This window comes from Fopius arisanus, unplaced genomic scaffold (genome assembly GCF_000806365.1).
Source record: "Fopius arisanus strain USDA-PBARC FA_bdor unplaced genomic scaffold, ASM80636v1 scaffold00050, whole genome shotgun sequence".
In the NCBI taxonomy this organism is placed as follows: domain Eukaryota; kingdom Metazoa; phylum Arthropoda; class Insecta; order Hymenoptera; family Braconidae; genus Fopius; species Fopius arisanus.
Genome location: NW_011887789.1, coordinates 500,779 through 523,012, shown reverse-complemented (window position 1 = coordinate 523,012; position 22,234 = coordinate 500,779). Strand labels below are relative to the sequence as shown.

Here is a 22,234-nt window from a genome sequence, read left to right as displayed (position 1 = left end):
TTCCCCGAGGGCTAACTCATCCTCATTACGAATCGCCGGTCGCTCCGTAACTCAGATCCGTTCACCTTTTCCTGGAACTTTCATTATTGGGTGAATGGTGAATTTTTGAAAAAATTTTCCAAGCCCCCCATTTGGTCAAAAAGTGAAAAAATTGAAAATCACGCCCGGAGGGCTAACTCACCCTTATTATGAATCGCCGGGCGCTCCGTAACTCAGATCCGTTCACCTTTTCCTGGAATTTTCATTATTGCGTGAATGGTGAATTTTTTTTGAAAATTTTCCAGGTGCCTTTTGGTCAAAAAATGAAAAAATTAAAAATCACGCCCTGAGGGCTAACTCACCCTCATTACGAATCGCCGGTCGCTCCGTAACTCAGATCCGTTCAGCTTTTCCTGGAATTTTCATTATTGCGTAAATGGTGAATTTTTGAAAAAATTTTGACCAAATGGCGCTTGGAAAATTTTTTCAGAAATTTTCAAAAAATAATAATTTTGAAAATTGAGACGACAATACCGCGTTTGTCCAATTATATCTCGAAATCATTAAATTCCTACGTTCATTTTTACATTGAGATTGTCATCTACTGGCAACAATAATGCATATCACTCCTCTTTGTACATTTCAACGTGACTAACAGAAATCTTTTTCAATTTCCAAGTTTCACTTCCGTGTGTGCTCTCTTTCTACACACTATTCTTTTATTCCTCTTGACGTCAAGACCCACTCACATTCCTCCTTCCAAGCGGTTCTCTTTGTATTTTCACGACCCTTTTCAGACTCACTACCAAACCCCCTGCACTCTATCTGTCTTACTCTCATTCTCTTATCAAAAACGTCCGTCGACTATCGAAGTGAACTTCGGACGGAGTAGTACGACCACCAAAGAAACTGCCATTTTAACCATCTATTATATTCATCCCATCTTGTTTGTGTCAGTTCGAAAGACTTCAACTCTTAGAGCTCCTCTTTTCGCTCTCCATTCGTATCATTTATGTTTTTTTCTATCCATCTTCATCTTCTACTGAAAAGATTCACTGAAAAAATAAATACTTTAATCACTTGTACTTTACACTTGATTCAATTAAAGGTCAACTCATTGTTTACCCGATTTCCAATTGAAATTGTTTTTGTTTTTCAACGGATGAATATCCTATTCTATCCTATGAAATTCGGGAATTTTTGTGTGTTCATCAGTTTTCACTATCACAATTTTTTTGCGGTCGGACGAATGGATGATTAAGATCGTATCGTCTGGCTGTCGGTTATTTTACCGGTATCATTCGACAATATCGAATATCCTCATCTCACATTTTATCGTGATTTATGCTTTTGTTTATGCCACTCTCATACTTGTTTTTGTTCGGAATTTTGCCTCATCCACTCGTTGCGACGCGGTTTTTTTTCGGTATGTCGAATAGTTTTCGTAATCCTCAAATCTAGAATCTCGTCGAGAAGATGCGGTCATTACCATATGTACTGGAATCGAGATTAATACATGAAGAAGTGCGTCGTAATGATCTGAAGAGTTTCTCACTTATGACACAGGAATCGCGGACGATTTCGTTTGATAGTTTTCCTATTCTCAACTCTCACCGTCAATTCAATCTTGAATTCTCCGTTGACCGGAGTTATGATGAGTGAGTTATAACCCTGACTATTTATGAAGTACTTTGAGTCACGAGACGATTGAATATTTGAAGTTTCGACCGAACTCGACGAACTTATCAGACCATTGGAATTTTTTTCCGTCAATGCACCCCGCATTTGTGAAAATTTTCAGGAAATTACATTTTTCCTCCAGTTCCATAGAAATTCGCAATTTAAAATTCCCCATTGTATAAAAAAACGAATGAATTTTCAACGATAGAATTATAGCTTCTTGAAAATTCTAAAGCTGACATCAATTCAATTCTAGAATTACAAAAGTATTATTCTAGATGAAAATGATGAATGGCATGCGTTTGAAAATGCCTCTATTCACAATCTCGTAGTATACCGTGAAATTATATAGAAATTGCCGGTTCCCCGAGCAATTTGCGGAGAATTTCGTGCTCCTTGAAAGATATCGGCGACTTGGTTGCTAATTCTCCCTGAAAATAACCCAGAACATAAATGCACAACTACAGACTCCAATTGTGTCTAGATCTCTACCTCATACCTAATAACTACTGCATTTTGAGGCCGCGTTGCACCTGTCGGGTAAATCTCAAGAAAATTCATGCAAATTCGATCCTCCACGCAGTTTATTCATTTCATCATGAAACTTCACTCAAGAACAAAGGAAAATTCTCCACTTCACCGTAAAAACATTTTGTTCCACACCAACTAGGGAAAATCTGGTTTCTCCACCGGGCGTTTCCTTCAGACTTTCCGTTATTAATTAACCCCATGACGTTAATTGCATCAGGTGTGTGTGGTATGTGTGTGAACAGCCGCTTGGACGTACTGTGTAGTAAAGCTCAGGCATATCTATGTATAGAGAAGCCAGATTCTAGGCATGTTGGCAGTAAACCACGCCAACGATCCGCGAGAGACGACATTTCACTGTTTCCCCAGTACTTATGTATATTGGTGGATATATTTATATACATGTGGCCTTGTTTTCACGAATAAATTCGGTTAACTTCGGAAAAAGAGATTATTCCCAGATGCATCGAGCAGTTTATTTTCGTCAACCGATAATTTATCGATTACAGTCGGTCGTATTAAGGGATCAATATAGTCATTCGCATTTGAAGATAAAAAATACTCATTTGCTCGATTCAATAAACATGTAAATTTGCCCGACGGGGTGGGTCGGGCAATTTAAATAAATTGATGAGACTGTATAAACTCATTATGATTTTTTTTTTTGGGCGGGGGGAGGGCTGTTCACACGTGTCTGGGTATTCACGGAAAAATTTTGGGGAACGGTGCGATGCATATTGAGCTTCTGGTTGTGTTTTACATGACCACATTTTGGCTTCACTCACATTCCCCCGGTAGGGGTTCGTTCAAAATGACGTGGGGTAGTGTGACGTGGAAATTATCGGACCAATTGGCGAGGGGGTGAGAAAATTTTATGATATTAAACAATACTAATTAGGATTTATTGCAATTGTGAGGGGTTTTGAAAAATCTGGGGAACGTCGTCAATCTTTTCTGTCATTTCATGTGATTTATTCGATCTCATTGACTTGCAGGTAATAATTACCATTTAATCCTGGAATTACCGGAATTATATGCAATTGTTATTGAATTTTCCATCGTCTAGCAGTAGTTGGACGTTTTTCCAAAGAAAAAAAAGTAATTTAGGTGCGATGGCCCGCCCATTCATTCGAGCAAGCACGATAGATGTTCATTTTCTTTTAATTTTCTCGATGGAGGGGTGGGAAATGTATGATGTTCGGTTTTTCCGCACTTGATGGGAAATCCAATTTATTGGGGGAGAAATAAGGGTGGGGATTGAGGTGGGGGAATGATGGTAGACAATTCAACGATTCAGCACTTCGGATTTGTTTTGGCATTGATACCCCGGATGTTGGGCCAAGAATGGCAAGTTGTTTTTTTATTCGAGACAATTTCCTTTCGATTCTTTTTCACAGTTTACCGAAGGTAAACCCCAAAACAGTCAACTTTTGGCATAAGGCCCTCCGACTGCTGCAGGGGTAGATAAGCCCAGCAAATTCCGTACGCTCACATTGATTCACAGGAAATCCCCACGTATTTCGGTTCCCTGGGTTTCGGATAAAGCACCCCAGAAACTACAACCTTCAGAGTCAAATTTACATAACCGAATAAACCATGCACTCTCCGGCATTCGTTCATCGGGCTTTTATCCTCGAATTATTGGTCTATAATTATAAAAATCCGTAGTCTTTGGAAAAAATTTCCTATTGAGTCATCTTCACGTTTTTTCATAAACTTCCGTATTGATCAATCGTTTGGTATGGCGCAAACTTAAGAATGCAAACTATCAACAACTTCGAGCTGTCGACGTTTGACATTAAGTGCGAAAAGAGATAACCGAGCCATCAAAATGCCTTCATAAAATCTATGTATAGAGTTGAAATGACAGAACTTCTGGGAAAAACTATCATGCAGTCATAATTTTCATTTAAAGGGAAAATAAAGTTGACGATTTTTGCGTTGAATCGTCGAGTTGCCAACGACTGCATTATCTGAACTGTCAATATTCGTATTTTTTGCATTAGTGTCATTCACTGTCACACAACATAATTACTCTTCCACTCATCACCTCTAATTAATCATAAAAATGTTAATGCCCAATCGAGTGGTAAAATGCGCATCAACAGGTTACAGAAAACCCGGAAAAATCCCCTAGACTCATAAGCCCCCTTGCCAACTCCCTAATTAATCCAAAATATCGACCAATTTTTCATCCCCCGGTGTAATTACACAACCGGTACAAACGATCGAAGCGGATATAATAAATGAACAGAAGCGACGTGTCATCGATCCCCGGAAGAATGAAAGGTGTAAAAAAAAAAAAAAATCGGTTGGAGTACGCGACAAAGCAAATAAACATACAGTTACAGGATGGCGATACACACAATGGCAAAGTTGAATTCATTTTACGAGATCGATCGGGCGTATCGCGTGGAATTACGTTAATTGGACGTTGTCGATACTAGCGTGCGAGAAAGTTTTCTGCTTTACGCCGAGTTATGGGGGGAGAGGGTGGGATGTCCACCCCCTTTGTCACCCCTTTGTCATCCCCTTGACAAGTGGACGCATGCTCATCCCCCTTGTTACCCTTTTCCCGTATTCTGTCCCTATTTATCACTCTCTATCTCCCTCCAACCCACGTACACTCATTTGCTGGTATCACATTTTCAAGTGGCGCCCTCCACAGACGAGCCTTCTGAACTGCGCAGTCAGCCGGCAAACGAGACACTCGATGTATCGATTCAAAATTCAATGCTCGTTATGCACAGTAAAACGAGCGTTGGCTCGTCCACCTACAAATGAACGCATTTGCGAGCATTCAAATTTGCCAAACCAAATTTTTCCATCACTCCTTTCCATTGTTCCACACCTTTTTCCGTTTCATCGTGATTGTATTGCACCCCCCGGGGGTGGGGGGTACTTTTCATTATGATTCCAGACTTGAATATGACATTAATGGCTTATTGACATCTAAATCCGAGAGTTAATTAATTCATTAATCGTACCACATCATCGGACTGATTACAACAATCGCTTCAATTTCCCACACAACGTTTTATTTACATTGTCTGGTTTGTAGTGAGTAATTATTGATATAAATAATGCCCTCTCATTGTACTCTAGGCATTTGTTGAGAACGGTATAGGGAGATGGTGCGGCGAATGATGGCGACAATTTAAATGCCCGGTCTAGCGAATGAAATGGAATAAATTAATCGAGGCATGATAAAGTGCGAGTCTGAAGGGATGGAAAGAAGGGGAAGATGAATGTCTTCCTTTTATTTCTTCTGCGTTTTCATTCTCCGTGGCTTTTTATTGATTAGAACCTCCGATTTTCCGGAGGGACAGGACACGCGGTAGTGTCCCGTCAAAGTACGCGTTTGGTTAAATTTACCGCGCGATATTCAAATTCTCGCGCTAGTGATTTTTGGTGTGAAATGATATTTTTCCATTAGTGTACATGATATTCCACAATATTCCGCTTGGATTCCTCTGATAATTCTTATTCATTCATTTCTCATTCTCTTCATCCAATCCTCTAAGAGGTTTTCACGCGGATTACAATTGTTCGTCCCCATTCGACTGTAATTTTTCATCCTTGAAGCGTTATCTGTGAAATATTGAGATTTCCCTCGATACCCAGTCGATTGTATCCATCGATGTAAATTAATCACACTTCTGTATGTAACGGTGTGTACACCGGTAGATGGGAATACACACCTGGATGCAGCAATTTCAAAGGACACGATCTCACTCGGACTAGTGTTCTGTACATATGTATACATATACATTGCATTACTGGAGTGAATTCCCGCGCATTCCCCACTGTCTCAGGAGACACCTCGTTGCAGATATATGTGTTAAGAGCTTGGGTCGCAGATGAGCACACGTGTAAACATGTAAATGCATCGTGTATGTGCATTTACAACTCTGTGAACTCTAGTCCAGGAGTTATTACTCAACTTTACAGCATTAATGGGACAGGGGGTTTTTGGTAATTCTGGGGAGTAGTTCCGGTCAACGATTTTGCGATGCTTCTGCGGTAATCGTGATTTTCGAGGTGGCGAGTTGCAAGCATTCGTGATGCGCGAATCCTAGTTTCAATCGTGAGTTTTATACTGTGATCAATTACTTTAAATTGCACATGGGGTACGATGGTGAAAACTTTTGCCGGAAATTTCTTGCCAGTACTTTCCCAATTCTCATTTTCTTTGTTTCGAATTATTTTGAACATTCGGGAGAAGTTTCAATTCAATGGGTCTTTTGGTCAACTGTGGAATTTTTATTTTCAACCGCTCGTTGAAATATCAGTAATGATCCCCAATAATGAAAATGAAATGGTCATGAATTATGTGCATCACAATTTGCAATAACAAACTTGATCATTATTTACGCTCGAACAACAGAAAATGGTATTACGATCATAATTTCTTAGTGAACATAATAATGCCGATGTCCAGTGCAGATGGAGAGAAAAAAAAAATAGTTAAAACTAGTTTTCTCTTAAATCTATTTTACTCTTTTCCTCGACCAGTTCGAGACGCCGATTAGGTGGCACTGACACGAACTGACTTTTAATTTTAATCACCGACTGGGGAATTATGAAAGTTTCTCGCTGTCGCCGGAGCGCACCGATGGTTCTGACAATTCTCTACACCTGAACGATTTCAATTAAGAATTTACCGTAGCCGACTCCCATCAGATGGATAACGATTGGTCTGTGTGCAATCAAGGTGGGTAAAGATTTGCACGCAAAAGTGAAAAGAAGGAACGAGCAAGTTATCTCTGGGATGCTGTACCAAGATCCACCCCCCGAGGCTGCCTTCCCTAAATTCACCCAATAAGTTTAATGAGGTGATTGGCTAAACCGAGAAATGATTCAATGAACAGCACGAGTATGAAGTGTACATGCCCATTGGCATAAATTCTGGCGAAGTCGTCCAACAAACTTCACTAGCTAATGAATGAGTGAACACGTGTGGAGGCATATGCATTTGAACATGAATATTGAAGGGACTCTCAATGTTGTTTCATTGTACAACGCGCAATTTCCATCAGGAAGCTGAAAATTATTCAACTGCAGGATTCTACAGTGTTGACTGACAATGGAAAGTAAAAAGACTGAACGCATTTGTTTTTTCATATTTTTTTTATGCACAGAAAAAAAAATATACAAAATACTGTCATGTCATAGAAACGTCCCAACGCATGGTTGCGCCGCGGTACAATCGAAAAGTTCGGGTAAGCGTAAAGTTTGGTTCTCGTCGACGGCTCCGACGAGGCGTGTAAAGTTTCCGCTGGATAACCGTTGACGGTCCCCTCCTATCTCCTCCTACTTGTCATTTTTTTTTCTCTGCTTGTCGTCAGACGCGAGGGGAAACGGCGTCAGGTGCAACTGGAAAACGAGAAATCGTCAGAGTGACAAGACACGCGGCTTCCACTGACTACGCATTATACATAACATCACTCGTATGTGTGAACACACATCGACAGAGAGACGATGTGGCTTTACAGCGCATCAATGAGAATTCTATTTTTGTTATGTTCCATCGTGCCATTAAAAATAGATTTTGATTCTATTGAAAGTGCTCTCACTGACTTTTAGGGCGTGCAGCTAGCATGCCACAGTGAGTCTTCGATATTATGCAAGTGGAAGACACTTGCAGGAAACTTTGAACTTCATATGATGGGAATTGTCGAGTTGATTAGAAAGTCTAATCCCGCTATCAGTATCAATTCGGCTTATGCATCTTCCCAAATCCGCTGCAGTGACTAGTTCCTGGAATGTACGCTTTCGCCTTGCGGACATATCAACGTACGATATGATTCATCGCTGTATTTTCGATTTTCTAATTCCAACAACAGAAATAATTTCCTTCACGATTTTATATTGTTGCAGCTTGAGGTTGTGCTTTCAACAGAAAGTTCAATTTTCTCAGTGAATTCACAACTTTTGAATTGATATTGAATTCAGTCTGAGAGAAAATTCCCCCACGATCGCTGATTATAATTAATAATCCAATAACTTGCGATGACATACGTGTAATGGCGGCATAAATGCTCCAGACCGATGACCTCTACCCTCGGGATCAGTATGCAAGACACGTTCGTTTCATGTCGGTCGTTATCCACCGACGTTTTTGATTCGTATGCAAGCTCCACATCGTACCCCTAATTAGGGAGGGGAGAGTGATGCAAGGCTTAAATCAATTCGATGAATCAGTGAAAGCCCCTATTTTCGATAAATTGTAAAGCTGTCATTGAGAATGGCTTTCCACCTGCCCCTCAATTCTCGACACTCTGGTTAATTCTCCTGCGGTCAGCATCGACAGAAAGTCTGCACCCACCCCTCAGGTACTATTCGGCCTGATCCATGTACGGACATGTACCCATTATATTGAATTGCGCAAATTAGTGAGAAAAGGAACAAGGTGTGAGTTCGATATGACGCGCGAGTGGACCAAATGGGTTGTGACCGCGTCATGACCGCGATCGAAATTAACGACAATTGGCGTGATTGAAACTTACCGAGACCATAGTTCATGGTTTCATTCCCATTTATCGAGTTCACCCTGAAAAAAGCTTCGGTATTGATCACTGGGTGTGGATGGGTCGGAGAACTTTAACTCCAGCGTACACCATTAAAATCATAAAAAATGGAACTTGGACTTGTGAATGTTTTCCATGAGACTAATTCCTCTCCGCAACTTTTCCATCCGCCGATCGCATAAATTCCATGAATTTTTTAAATTACCAATTTACGCGTATTGGAAAAAGTAATATTTCTCTTTGACTCTTTGACGCCGTTTTCGTGGAGTTATACTTGTGGAAGGTTAATTGTAATTGATATATGTCGAGGTGCTTTACTTATTTTTGCTATAGGGGTTTCAGTTCCATGTTCTTGGCTCTTCAATTTTTTTTTCAGTGTCAGATAATATCAATATGGGTGGTGGGGGATGGCACAGTAAAATGTTGGAGAGCTCGTTTGAGCATGCAAAATCATTGAGCCAAATGCAAGCCAATGTGACGCGTACAAACCATCTTCATTAGTAGATATCCGGAACGTATAACCCAGTGAATTCACAGATATCGCAGGGAACCACAGCCCCTGAATCGCCCGCATATCAGGTATCACTCGTGGTGAACGAACATCGGCCATTACTCACATGAAGCACAATAGTAACATTACATCTGCCCTCACCCCAATTAATCAGTTGCCGTAATTACTCCGATAAAAGTAACATGAACTTTTTCTGGTGGACGATAAATATTTCCGATTCGATATTATAATTCAATTTTTATTCTTCTTGTCGATTTAATCTTTAAGAAAGCGATGAATAGGCGATAATTCGAGAATTTTCGTTGGAGATTTTGAGATACATAGAAGACACCTCGGGTGCTCTCGATTATCGCAGCAATTGCCCGTAGCAAAAGCCAGACGATTCGTATCCACCGAGTGTGGAGTGAGGTAGAGTTAGCAGTCCTGGTCGTTTAGCTACAGTTGTGCACTGATAGTGAATTCGTTCAGAAGGTATATATCTGCAGGAAGTTGTTAGCCGTCCCCGCATGCTTCCAACCCCCTTAGTTTGACTGGGTATAACAATCGCAGCCCGTTTCTCGGTGCAAGCCGGCCACATGTAATTAAATGCAATCAGTGAACGCGAGAGTGCTCAGAATTACGAACATTTAGAGCCATTCTGTGTTTGTGGGAGTTTCTATCTCATTGCATCCCTCCACCTTTTCTCATTTTGCCATTCCCAAAGTTTTTGGCTGGGCTTGTGATTCTATTGGAGTTGGTGGCAAGTGTTTGGTTTCCAGTATTTCCCTTTTCAATACGCCGACAGCGTTATGTGGAAAGTTACAGTGTTGATCATCACCTTTGATTTGATTCAACTCAATTATATCAGCAATCCATTTGTTACTCTTGCAATTTCATATCGTAAGTTGGCCCTCCACCGAACAACGGATGTACAAATTTTTGACTATTCAATTAACTGTCTATAAAATAGAGTAAACGGAAAATCCTTCCTTCAGAAAAAAATCAGCCTAGAAATTTAATGCTGGCCTCGTCCATCAAAACTCCACCCAGAAAACAATACCGTGTATTATACCGAGTTCCACATACACAAATCCTATAACACGCAATGAAAAATAGGTGCGAGTGAAAATACACTGAGCCAGAGAAAAACAGGCATAACTACGGAATAGATGCAACAAAAGCTCAGTGTGCAGCCGAGCGAGGAACACAGGCATCCCCAAAAGCGTAAGGTATGGAAGTGAAATTGGTGGAAGTTGAAAATTTTCAAGCCCCCAGGGGTTGCCGTGATGAAAGACAGAAAATATAATACATACATATACGTGAGAGCAGTTGGATAAAATGTCGGAGATCATGAGAGAAAGACCGAGTAAACTGGTGACTAAGAGAAAAGGGGAGGAAGAGAGAGGGTGAAATACACGAAATTGCAGTACAGGAAAAGCGAGGACAAAAGGTTTACAGAGCTGGTCCCTATAATTCAACGGCGTTGATGGTCTGATGGACGAAAGAGAAAAAAATAGTTGGAAAGGGTCGGTGGGGATGAGGGTGAGTAAGGATGGGTGGGGTTGAGAGGGGCTGGGAGGGGATGGGACGTGATGGGTGGGGATGGGTGGGGATGGGTGGGGATGGGTTGGGATGGGTTGGGATGGGAAGAGTGGGAGAAAGCATGATGTGAGAGGGAGAGCGGAGAATTACGGGGTCAGTTCCGGTGGCGCCTGCAGGAGCTTCCGTTTCCGGTCGCGTTTGCAACCCTTCGCCTCCCCCACCAGCCATTTGGAATTTAGTGGTGGCGCTAGGTACCACCCTGAATTTTCTGTCTCCCGTTCACCAGTGTGATGTACGTATTTTCTATTGCTTTCACTAGCCTTTCCTCATGGCAGGCCCTCTTTATTGTTCCCCCATTTTACCTCGCACCACTGATTCTCCACCTGACACTGGTGCTGTATAACCTCTTCCTCTCTCTCTCTTCCTCAGCCCATCCATTTTCCACGAAAAAGGTGTCTCTTTTCTAGTGGCCTTTGAGTACAGTCCCTGGTGTGCAACGAAACTTTGTTCAATGACCACAACTTGGCTATTACTATCATTCTGGATCTCTCACACTGGCCAACCCTTGGTGCCCCTTTATTGCGAATACCCGTGAGAATTTCATTGTAATGCTCGGTAATAATAGCCCCCACAAGCTCAATGGACAAATACACCATAACGGATATGAGTGGTCCAATCGTTTTCAAAACTTTGACGATTGCACCGTGGTTACTGTGATTTTATCATCTTTCAATGGTCCTCTGGTCTGCGCTATTTGCAATAACATTTGATTAGGGTAGAGAATGTTCCAGTGGAATTTCAAAGAATGTAGAATTGCATGGGAGGTTTACATGGATGGCCTCATCAAAGACTCGAGTTTCATTGAATTCATATTTTTATATTTCCATCTCTGGGTGGATTTATATGAATTGCCGAATGAGTGAGTGCGGGGTATAGAGAGACATTGGCATGAGTTCTCCGTGCAATTTCATATTATATTTCTCCCTATCCGTATCCATCGAACTCGGTCAACAAGCGGTTGGAATTTGTGTTATGACAAAGGCACGGGAGACAGAGATGGAGGAGATGGTTGGCATTGGTGCATTTGGAATAGAATATGAATGCATGGGGGTGAAGAGAAATCACCCTTTGGACACTATATGGATTTTACTCGGCCACGGGAACCGCGTACTATTAATTATTGGATTTTCCATGCGTTGAGGTTGTACAGAATGTTGGGTCGAGGACGTAACATGGATTCACGGATAAATGTAATTTTGCTTTGTTGCAATGTGGATAATAGAACGTAATTGATTGGAATTGCCGGTGGTGGAGTTTATTTAATCAGTGAAGTGGAGGGGATGGGTTTTGGACAGCTACCATTAGAAAAGGTCTTTTGGGGATTGACAATTGATTTTACGAGGGATTCGCCTTTTGTTCACTATTCCAACCGTTCGAAATAACAAATGCACGATAAAAGGAATTTACGAATGTCACTCGATGCCAATGGGACATGTGCAGTGATTGTGAACCATTCTCCACTGTATTGGATGAGGTACTATCACGAATAAGCATTAATTCGGCTGAGTTGGCGCCTGAGAAAGCAAAGAGGCGTTTATGTTAAATGTATGCGAGCAGCCGCTCTATACATGTGACTCCCACCATATCCTGACAGGAGATGTTTCCCTTGAGGCTATTCCAACCATCCTACCGTAACCTACCTTGTCTCGGGACAAATCGATTTTACGAATATTGTTCTCTCCTTGATGGGCTTGCCACACCATGCGGAATAGTCTGTTGTGTTACACCTGTATAAATTAATCCTTTTTATCCTAGGACTTGGCACCCGTTTTTTCAACATTTGAAAATACAAATGGAAATTTATTAATTGGAAAGGAATTGATTAAGTTGATTAAGTGATCTTTCAGTCTTCATCAACTGTAATATTGCGTGTGGGGCAAACAGGTGTTTCCGCAACAGGCGAATGTGACAAAAGTGGCTGTACTATCAAGACTAACTGGATGAGACACGGATTCGTTCATACGACCCTTCTCTTTTCCCTGTCTCCCTCCAGACCGCACGTCATTCAAGGGTTAAAAAGAGCATTTCAACACGTTTTCTACTCCCACCCATCGCGGGTTGGAGTCACGCGACTGGAGGAAACCAACGGAAACCAACGGAAACCAACGGAAGTCTCTCGAGCCCAACGTGTCGTGCCCCATTCTCTCTCTCATTTCCTCTCGTTCTGAAACATGTCGTTGGTTTTAACGGCTACCTGGGTCTCCCGTGACTCTTTGGTGCTTGATACTCGATTTCGTTTACACGGCACTAATTGCCGCACTCGCGTGACACTCCTTTGTTGGTATATTTCAACAGGTATAATCTCACTTTTTCACTCGACTCGGGAAATTAATGCTATTTTGTCGGCGGTTTGTCGAGAACTACTTGGAAAATTCATCGCACCGTCAACAAATATTATCTCAAGTAGATTTACTGAGTATATAAAAATTTATTTGGCATTGAAATGCATTGGAATGGATGTTAATCGTAATTCCATCAGTGGAGTAAATAAGACTTCGCTTGGAATTTTTTTCACGGATTTTTTTTCACGGATTTTCACACGGTGATTATGTCGATTACTATTTTTTCAATCATGGAATGTTTATGGCAGTTGCTCTCAATTAATTCTGACTGATGTCATCAGCTGAATTGACGAATATAAACAATTCCATAGACTGTAAACAAGAATCTTGAGAAAAAATTGACGCGTGTATATTTAAATCTCCAAAAATATCCAGCACATGTTTTTGAGTCGGGGTTAAATATATAAGATAATGTGGCGTGAAGTCGGAGTTAGTTGAGTGAAGAGGCAATTAGAGAGCGCAAATTAATTCGTGATGAATATCAGATGATGAATGGTTGAAAAAAAAATTGGAGCAACGAGAGTACGAACATAAACATCATTTTTTGACGTGCATTTTAAACTTTATTCAGAAATGCAATCCAGAAATTCTCAGCTGTTTGCGAGCAATTTATTCATGACGATTCAACCACTTTTCAAAACTGCTGCGAGTCAGAAAATGCTGCACTCAAGAAATACGAAAATTGAATGGAAAATATTGAATACCCCGATTTAATACCGAGGAAAAAAAAAAATTGCAAGGATAAATGATTTTTTTGTAAAAAAGTCTTGAGAGGAATTGGAAAAATTCGTTGAATGCCATTTTGTTTTGGGTTTCGTCCTCCGGAGGTTTAATTTTTCAGGGCTTTTCCTCGGAGTAAATATCGTAGTCATTACACCTGGATGCAGCCATGAAACATAAAAATCCAATGGTTAAAAAATGTGGCCCCATAAAATGGAGCAGGTGCTGACACATGGTGCCCACACACATGAATCCTCGAATCGTCCAACTATTTCCCGTGGACGTTCCTGCGGACACAGTGGATTAAGTTCGTCACAAGATCAGCAGCTCATTTGATCCGCACGTGTGTATTCCCGACAATAATTACACTCGCATGAACGAGAGAACCAACGAAGGGAGTGAATGCGAAGCCCAAAAGCACTTGAGTGCTCCACCGGAGAAAGGTTTCAACGTTTTCCCCTCGCAACATTTAGAGTTCCCGTAAGTCAACTGTTAAAATACTCTTAAGAACAAAAAAATAATGCTTGATGGAATGTTGAGAAGAAAAGTCAACACTATCTGTTGGGGCTTCCCTTTTCCACCATTTCTATCATTCGTAGTACGCAACGGAATGACGAGAGAAACGCGAGGAGTTAAATAAAAGTGTATAAACATCTCGGATCGACGTTTTAGTACGTAGACTGGCATTGTCGATGTCTTGCTGCCAGAAATAGAGTTTCATCCTCACTGTCGTTCAATATTTAACGTACATAGGGTACATATATACTAGTGAATTCACTTAGCGCGTTTCGTGGCTGTGCGCGGTTTCACCAGCGGTTCTGAACCACTAACGGACCGGTCTCGAACGCTGTCCGCTGAAGAGACCACGGCTGGTGCATGTCTTGCAAACTTTCAAAGTGCATACGTTAGTCTCATCAAACCCATGCATACACTGGATGACACTAAATTCCACTAAATTCCATAATAACCCTAGATAATTGGTCGTCCTACGAGGAAAACGTCGTCCCGCGTTTTCTTCAATTAGCCAGTATAACATAATTAACAAACTTTTTACTTTAATCTTGAGAATTTTTGAATTTCCACGTAATTCTCAGGTCTGCATATTTCAACCATTTTTCTGTCGACCGAGATGAACTCATTTATTCTCTCAAGTTTTTCTATTTCGATAAATGAACAATTTTTTTCATCTTTACTCTTGCGTATCTTTGTTTATTTGTAAAGCGAAATCCACACGTGAGTTTAGCTGTTTTTTCGAAAAGGGTGTGGGGGGAAATTACAGGAATTCAAAGTCGGAAGTGAACGCTTCAGTTTTCAATCATCCAGAGTTGCGTGGGATAGGGATTCAAGAGAATGCATCCAATATCGTTGTGAAAATGTAATGTTTGAGGGTTTTCTGTATTATATGCGGAAAATGTGGGCGTGTTTGATTTCTCCCGTGCTGTTCAAAGTCTGAAAAAATATTCAGAGTGGAAATGCGATTCGTCTGTGGACGAACCGCACGGCGGTGAATTTATTTCGTATTCACCGTGTAATTCAGAGTGAAAATGAAATATTTCACCATTTTTTCAATTAGAGAATGAGTGGGCGAAATGGAAACTCTTTAGTCACACAGTTAAAAAATTTTACATTCACTTTCAAGTTGTTTTTCAGTAAAAAAAATTGTGGAGCGAAATTCGATTTCAATCATTTTGGAATCAATACAACATTTCAATTTTTTTTTCCAATTATTTCGTTTGAATGATAAAAAAAATTCTCGCACCGCGTAGAGAAATGGTCATTGGCTAAAAATTCTTTCTGATTCTTTCATTTTTTTCTTTCTGACAACCAGAAAAAATTCTCATTGTCGCAATGAGAAAAACACCACAATTTTCATTGACTCGTACAAGCGGACACATACGGTGAAATTGTCCCTAGAACGGCAATTTTTGGTGGAATTGTTGTCATTTCCAATGAAGACACGAGAGGTAAAATTCTCTTGTTTGGACCTTTTCCTGTGACAACCTGTAAAGAGCAATTCGCAGCAGCAGATCCTATAAAGAGCGAAATAAAAGGGGGTACATGACGGGGTAGAATTGGAGGGATGATGACTTATATACTTGTACATAGCAACGCCATGGAGTCGTGAGGCTGTGCAACATTCACTTCTGTTCTCTTCACTCTTCTCTCCGTTATACACTTCACTTACTCCGGTATTCTTTCATTTTAGACCACTCACAAGAGCAACGCCCGATCGTCGAGGATCAAGCGTCCTCCTGGATTGAAATTACGGGGGCGTAAAAAAGTGATAAAGGGAGTGGTACTATATTGAAGATGAAAATTCCTGGTTCAATTGATATTATATTAGATTGGCCAGCGTTATTTTATTTCGAGGCGACTTTCCTCCGTCTCTTGATGAATCCACTGGTTCGCTCGTGTCAATCAAAACCAAAAGATAAATGCACTCCATCCCTTCATCTGTGAATTTCTTCATCTTAAATTTCTCTGAAGATTTCTGTGTATATCAGCGTAATTACAATAATTCTCGTTTCACCATGAAGGACGTTAATTGACGAGGTAAAAAATTTATCCGCTCATTCCTCGTTAGTTTTTCCAAATCGTAGACACTGCGTGAAACGCCTGAATGTGAGGTCGCTTCTAATTAGGTTCCTTCCCCAATTTTCCGGGCGTTCTCTCTTCTCGGATAATCCCGAGTCTTAGGAATTCAAGCTGCCGGAAATTCCGCAGTTCACGCAACAGCAAATTCATAGAAACTATTCCTCTACGAAGCTACTAAAAACATCGAATCCCTCGATTGAAGGAGCTTCAGGTACAAGATGAAACCGCAAATATTTCAATTTCGATGTTCAAGGATGTTTTGTCAATTGATTATCCCTGGGGCGAAATATTTCTGAATTCAGGAAATTCCCAGTTATCCGAGATACAACGGAGATGGAAATTTCCACATTCTCTCCACATCGAGTTTTCCAAGAATAAATTCAATTTCAAACTGGAGGTGAAAAAGTAAATCCACTCGTCTGACGTGAAATCTATGAGAAATAATGAAAATTTCGTGACAACTCAACAATAGGTATCTCTTATAGACAATTCAAATAATTTAAAGAAAAACAAATCGACGAATTAACCCCATTACGCTTGGCTCACTCAAGACTATTATTCGCCACTCCGTCGAGCTTCAATTATAGAGTAAATCTCTTGATCAAGATAATGAGAGTAAGAAGCAAAGAAGAGAATGTGTAACAAGCGGGTATGTTACACAACTATAGATACCATAAGTTCCGAGAATTTTGGCTGCATTCCAGACTCACCTGTATATAAATACTCTTGACAGTCTTGGATTTGTTTTTCCTTCCGCTCCAATTCCCCTGCTGTCTACAATTATGAGCCCCGAAGGTGATGAATTCTTGAGCACCACAATTGTTCCCTATATCCATATTTCTAAACACTCAAAAAATAATGAGCATTCTACTCTCAAATCCTTGAGCTGTGCTTTTTTCTCTGTCCATCCCCTTGGAGCTGGTGTATTTGAAGTGGTCAGGTTGTGCGTGAAGTTTTAACTGCGTGACTCACGGTTTTGTGGTTTTTATCGCGACGACGTCATCTGGGTGGAGTGTTCCACCGTCATTACAGGGAAATTTAATGATCGAGAGATAAATGTGGTCATCGAGGGAATGTACTCACAGTGTTTATGCAGGTTTTCCCAAGTCTACTAGACCAAGCGTCGTTTCAATTCTCCTTTTGATGTTCCAACACTATTGCTCATGTGTTACGACGTGCTCATACCCTGAGTCATCACCAAAAACAAATAGACGTAATGAACACCCGCATTCACCACTGCTGCCAATGAATCACGTATAACTATTTTCAGTTTATTTTTAATAATTCCATTATGACGGCACAATACCCAAAAATCTGTCGAATTTTCGCTGAATTCTCGCTGAATTCTCGCTGAATTCTCGCTGAATTCTCGCTGAAAAAAAAGAATCCCCTCATATTTTATGAATGAAAATTACAAAAAAAAGTACCGGTTGCATGCCATTTGGCTCGTTTCCAGTATCATGCACTGTCTACCGAGTTTATTCACTAATATTCGGTCGTCGCTGGGTCATCTTCAACGCTTGCATTTGATATTCATGGCAAGTTCCATTTTAAGCTGTGCAAAGAAGGTGAAAAAAAAAGTGGCTACAAAGAAGTGTGACAAGGGGAAAAATAAGTTGGGAGGGAAATTTTACCGTGACCTCTGAGTTTTTCTTTTGCTGGCAAGTGAGAGACTCAGCCCATTAATAATGTCGGAATACCGCCCTGAAATTTTCCCGGACGAAGATGAATTACGTTATTTCCACTCTTGCCGGTTTCCAACCGCCTTTCTCCACTCCCTCTAAGTCATTCGTGTTTTAATTCGCATTCTTCTATCTGAATTCTCTCTCCTCCCTCTGCCCTTCCATCTCTGGGTTTTTCTTATTCCACCGAACAGCGATACGCGGAATGAAAGTTAGTGGGCATTTAATTTCGAATTCTCCATCTCACTCGGCCTTTACATCCCTGGAGAATGTACTTCGGTCTTCACAACTCGGAGGCATTAAAAATAATCACGATAATTGCACAACGGGAATTCAAGTACCACAAGTTGTCTCCGTTGTCTTAGTTGTAACGATTCTTAATGAATTTTAATTAGCTGAGTGAAGGGGGAAGTACAGAGTCAACTCATACGTTTTTTTTCATCAAAAATATCTTTTTTACCTCCGCCTTTTATTTTCTTGTATCGCTATTTCGTGTCGTGTCTTTTTGATAGACATTTCGTGTGACTGCTTTATTTTCGAAGCTCAGTGCGACTTGTCAAGGACGAAATACAGAGTGAATTATGCCCACGGGAACGAGCCCGACGTATTCCGCGACTCTACGACCTGACAATGGATAATCAATCACTCGTCGCGTCGCGTTCCGTTTCGCTGCTCCAACTCGTTCAGCCCAACGTTACTCAACTCACCGTGTATTGCAGACAGCAACACACCAACCAATGGGCAATCAAATGAAATTTCCAGAGAAACTTGATGGACGTATATGAAACTAAACCCCAACATCGGAATCATGTAATGGCATTCAATTTCAACACAGAGATGCATTCTTGATCCTGAGGAGACATCAAGTCTCCAGTACTGGGGATTTTTCTGAGTTGTACGCCATTTTTGATGTGCGCAAATTCAGAAAATCGAAATTCATATATATTCACAAGTCGAAATTTACGATACCCCGGATAAAAAAAATTTTAATCGGAATATTTTTTCCAAATTTTCAATTTCTGGAAAACTTTTCAGAAATTTTTTTTTTTTTAATTTGGAAAAAATATTCCGATTACAATTTTTTTTTACGAGAGGTTGAGAGTAGAAATGAAAATTATAGAGTCGCAGGTAAAAACTTTGACATTTGAAAATAAAACTTTATTTTCTTGCTGTAGAATAGGAATTCTTTTTTTTTCAATCCCTCGTGGCGGTGCAGCTGGTCTTGATAGGAAAGAAGTCTGAAGATTTCTTTAGTAGCGTGGTGACGTTAATAATGCTTCTCCGACGACGATTACCAACGAAACTTGGACGGTTCTTATTGTCGTCAGTGAAGTAATGAATTTGCGACGACAGTCGCACAGCCTCGACTCTAATTAATCGCGAGTACATCAAGAATACTCGACAAAGAAGCGCGTAAAATTCCCAGTCGTCGAGTGTTATACGGTATTTAGTCTTCGCTGAGTAAAAATATAATATTGGAAAGTGGATATCCTCCCAGGATTGAGAGATAAAATCCGTCAGTGGGAAAAATTCTTTGACCTCTTTTTATCCGACTTGAAACCGAACTATCGATTTTAAAGGTGGCGGCGCATACAGCGAACGCCTGGATAAAAGTTGGAGAAATGTTCCTGCGTATATAAGTCGCACTCAATTCTGGTTGAGTTGAGGTGAGAGAGGTGGTGTGAATTTCAACGGTTGAGGGAAAAACTTTTTGAGAAATATTGAAAAGAAAAGTTTAACTTTTTTGCAGCAGCATATTTCGGCGATTCCTCAACCTTGAGCAATCGGAGTTTGATTAATGGAGAGGGTGGGGTCCTTCCAGGAGGAAAATGGGGGATTTTGGGATAATAGATGATTCATTGTCCATTGATATCAAATTTTTAAGCAGGAATTGCCATCTCCCCTGTATCCCAGCTGATCTCCATTGAGAAAAAAAATCAATCCTCAAATGGAGTCCCCTGTGGACAGAATAATATAATTATGGACATCCTACATTTTAAATATGTGCCGAATATTCCCGCCTTGATTCAAAAATTGAATATTTCAGATATTTGATAAATATATTCAAGATATCATGGGATTTTGGTGGGGCCAAGATGAAAATATCACAATTCACGATAGACTTTTCAATGTCTCCTCATTGTTTATTGTTGTTGTGGAATGCAAATACTATCGCCGATATGATAGTCATAATTTCGGATTCCGCGGTTTTTTTATTGTGCATTTACCACTTTATTTCCAGTTTAATTAGCAATTTTCTGTTTAAGCACTGATGTAATGATTGTAAATGACCCGTGTTAATTCCACGCGAATTGATAAGTACTCCTGATAGCGATTTTAATCTCAGCAGGTCAAAAGTTGATTTAAAGTGTTTTTAGTTCAGAGTGACACAGGAATTTAATGAGAATAAAATGAAATAAAATTCATCAGGATAGAATAAAAAAATTCAGAATGACTGATTTGATTTGAGATACATAAATTCGCCTCATTTTCCCAAATTTCTCTTTAATATTTTTCGCTGGGTACTTTCCTCTCGTATTTAGTCTGAATCGCGGGCGAAGCATCTTGACCCCACTACCCCACTATTTAAATCCCAAAGTGACTTTGGGCTCGAGCCATAAAGTCATTACCTGCATTAGTACATCCAATCGTCATCTCAAATATTCGGAGTACGTTGCCAATTGAAAAGCACTCAAGCACATATGAAAGCGTTAATCATTTGGTTTTTGAATATACCTACAATGAACCGAAGATGTCCGATGACGAAGAGAATCAGAATGTAATTTAGCTGTCTGGATGACACTCACCGGTAATTAATAGTGGAATACCTGGTGAAGTGGTTTGAGAACAAGGCGATACCCATCGCATCTTGGTTGGACAATTTTTGCTCATGGCACCACAGGCCCCGCTGTATCACCTTAATTTATAGCTACAACCCAAGAAAATCCCATTCCTCCCCGCTAAGTTTCAAGATGAAAATTGGAAATAGTTCGGTGTAAAGCGCATTGTGTGATAATGAATCACCATCACGTCGCAACTAGAATAGAAATTAACGAGCTAGAGTAACCCATTCTCCGTGTTACCATTTCGAATGAGATCGCTAGACAATTAATGTTTTGAGCGATTTCCACTCAAGTATTACTCAACATTCGACAAATCCATTACCTCCGATATTTTCGGTGCATGCAACAGAGTCCAGAAAATTTTTACCATCCGTTACCCATTCGTAATCATCTAAAAATGCGTCTTTTCAAATGTTTTGAAATAAAAAAAAATGGAAATCATTGAAAATCGGGATTTATCACTATAATATTTATTGTGCAACGATCCGGTGACGTTGAAACGTCAAGATATAAAAAAGAAAAATGAAAAATCATGCAATAATAAATGGTGAAAGAATCTTCAGTGTCTCAAAGTCAATAATATCTTAATAGGTTGAAGTCTCCCGTGAATTTTTCACTGGCTGCCAAATTGGCCTATATTTCACGTTTAACGATCCACGTGTACCGAGAAGACCCCAGAAGTGATATAATTAAGGTCTCCGTGATAGTTGAGATAGGTATGAGAAGCGGGTGATCTCATTACTGCAGTACGATTGTTATAAGTCACGAAAACGTGACTTGATCGAGAGCACAACGATGGCAGTGAGCTATTGAACGGCGTACGTGTTTCATGATCCTATATACATTCGAGTGAGATCGCACATCCACGATTCACAAAAGACTTGTTATCTCTGCGTACATACAATCATATGGGTATGTACAGACTGCGTGCATGTTATGTACTGATACATACGTTGCCCTGGGTATCGTAAATTACGCAGAGTCATAATTCGCTTTACGACACTCACCCCCACGGCAAAATCATTCTATGTGCTTCATTCTCTATATTCTTTGGAGCCCTATCGTTATTATGCCCTATGCTCCTCCCGCTCGTTCTACTAGTGTATTTTGTTATTCCAACGAACCATATCCAACGTTTACGTTCGCTGTTTGCTGGAGCGGTGGGAATTTCACCTGGAAAATTTCACCCACCGCTCAGGCTAACGTGCTTATCTCAAATTTTCCAATATTTTTGCGAATTTTA

General features: G+C 40.3%; 1 protein-coding gene across 3 annotated transcripts in view; it reads left to right on the top strand.

Moving 5' to 3' along the window:
• The window catches only part of LOC105267780 (mucin-12), a 155,814-nt gene that overhangs the window by 8,956 nt on the left and 124,624 nt on the right, over positions 1-22,234 (top strand). The window contains exon 1 of one of the 3 annotated variants that reach the window (XM_011306867.1): positions 21,816-21,903. The exons of the other annotated variants lie outside the window; for them this stretch is intronic. The gene's annotated coding sequence lies outside the window, so the exon portion shown is untranslated. Of the gene's footprint in view, positions 1-21,815; positions 21,904-22,234 lie in introns of those variants that run through there. 3 annotated transcript variants of the gene reach the window in all.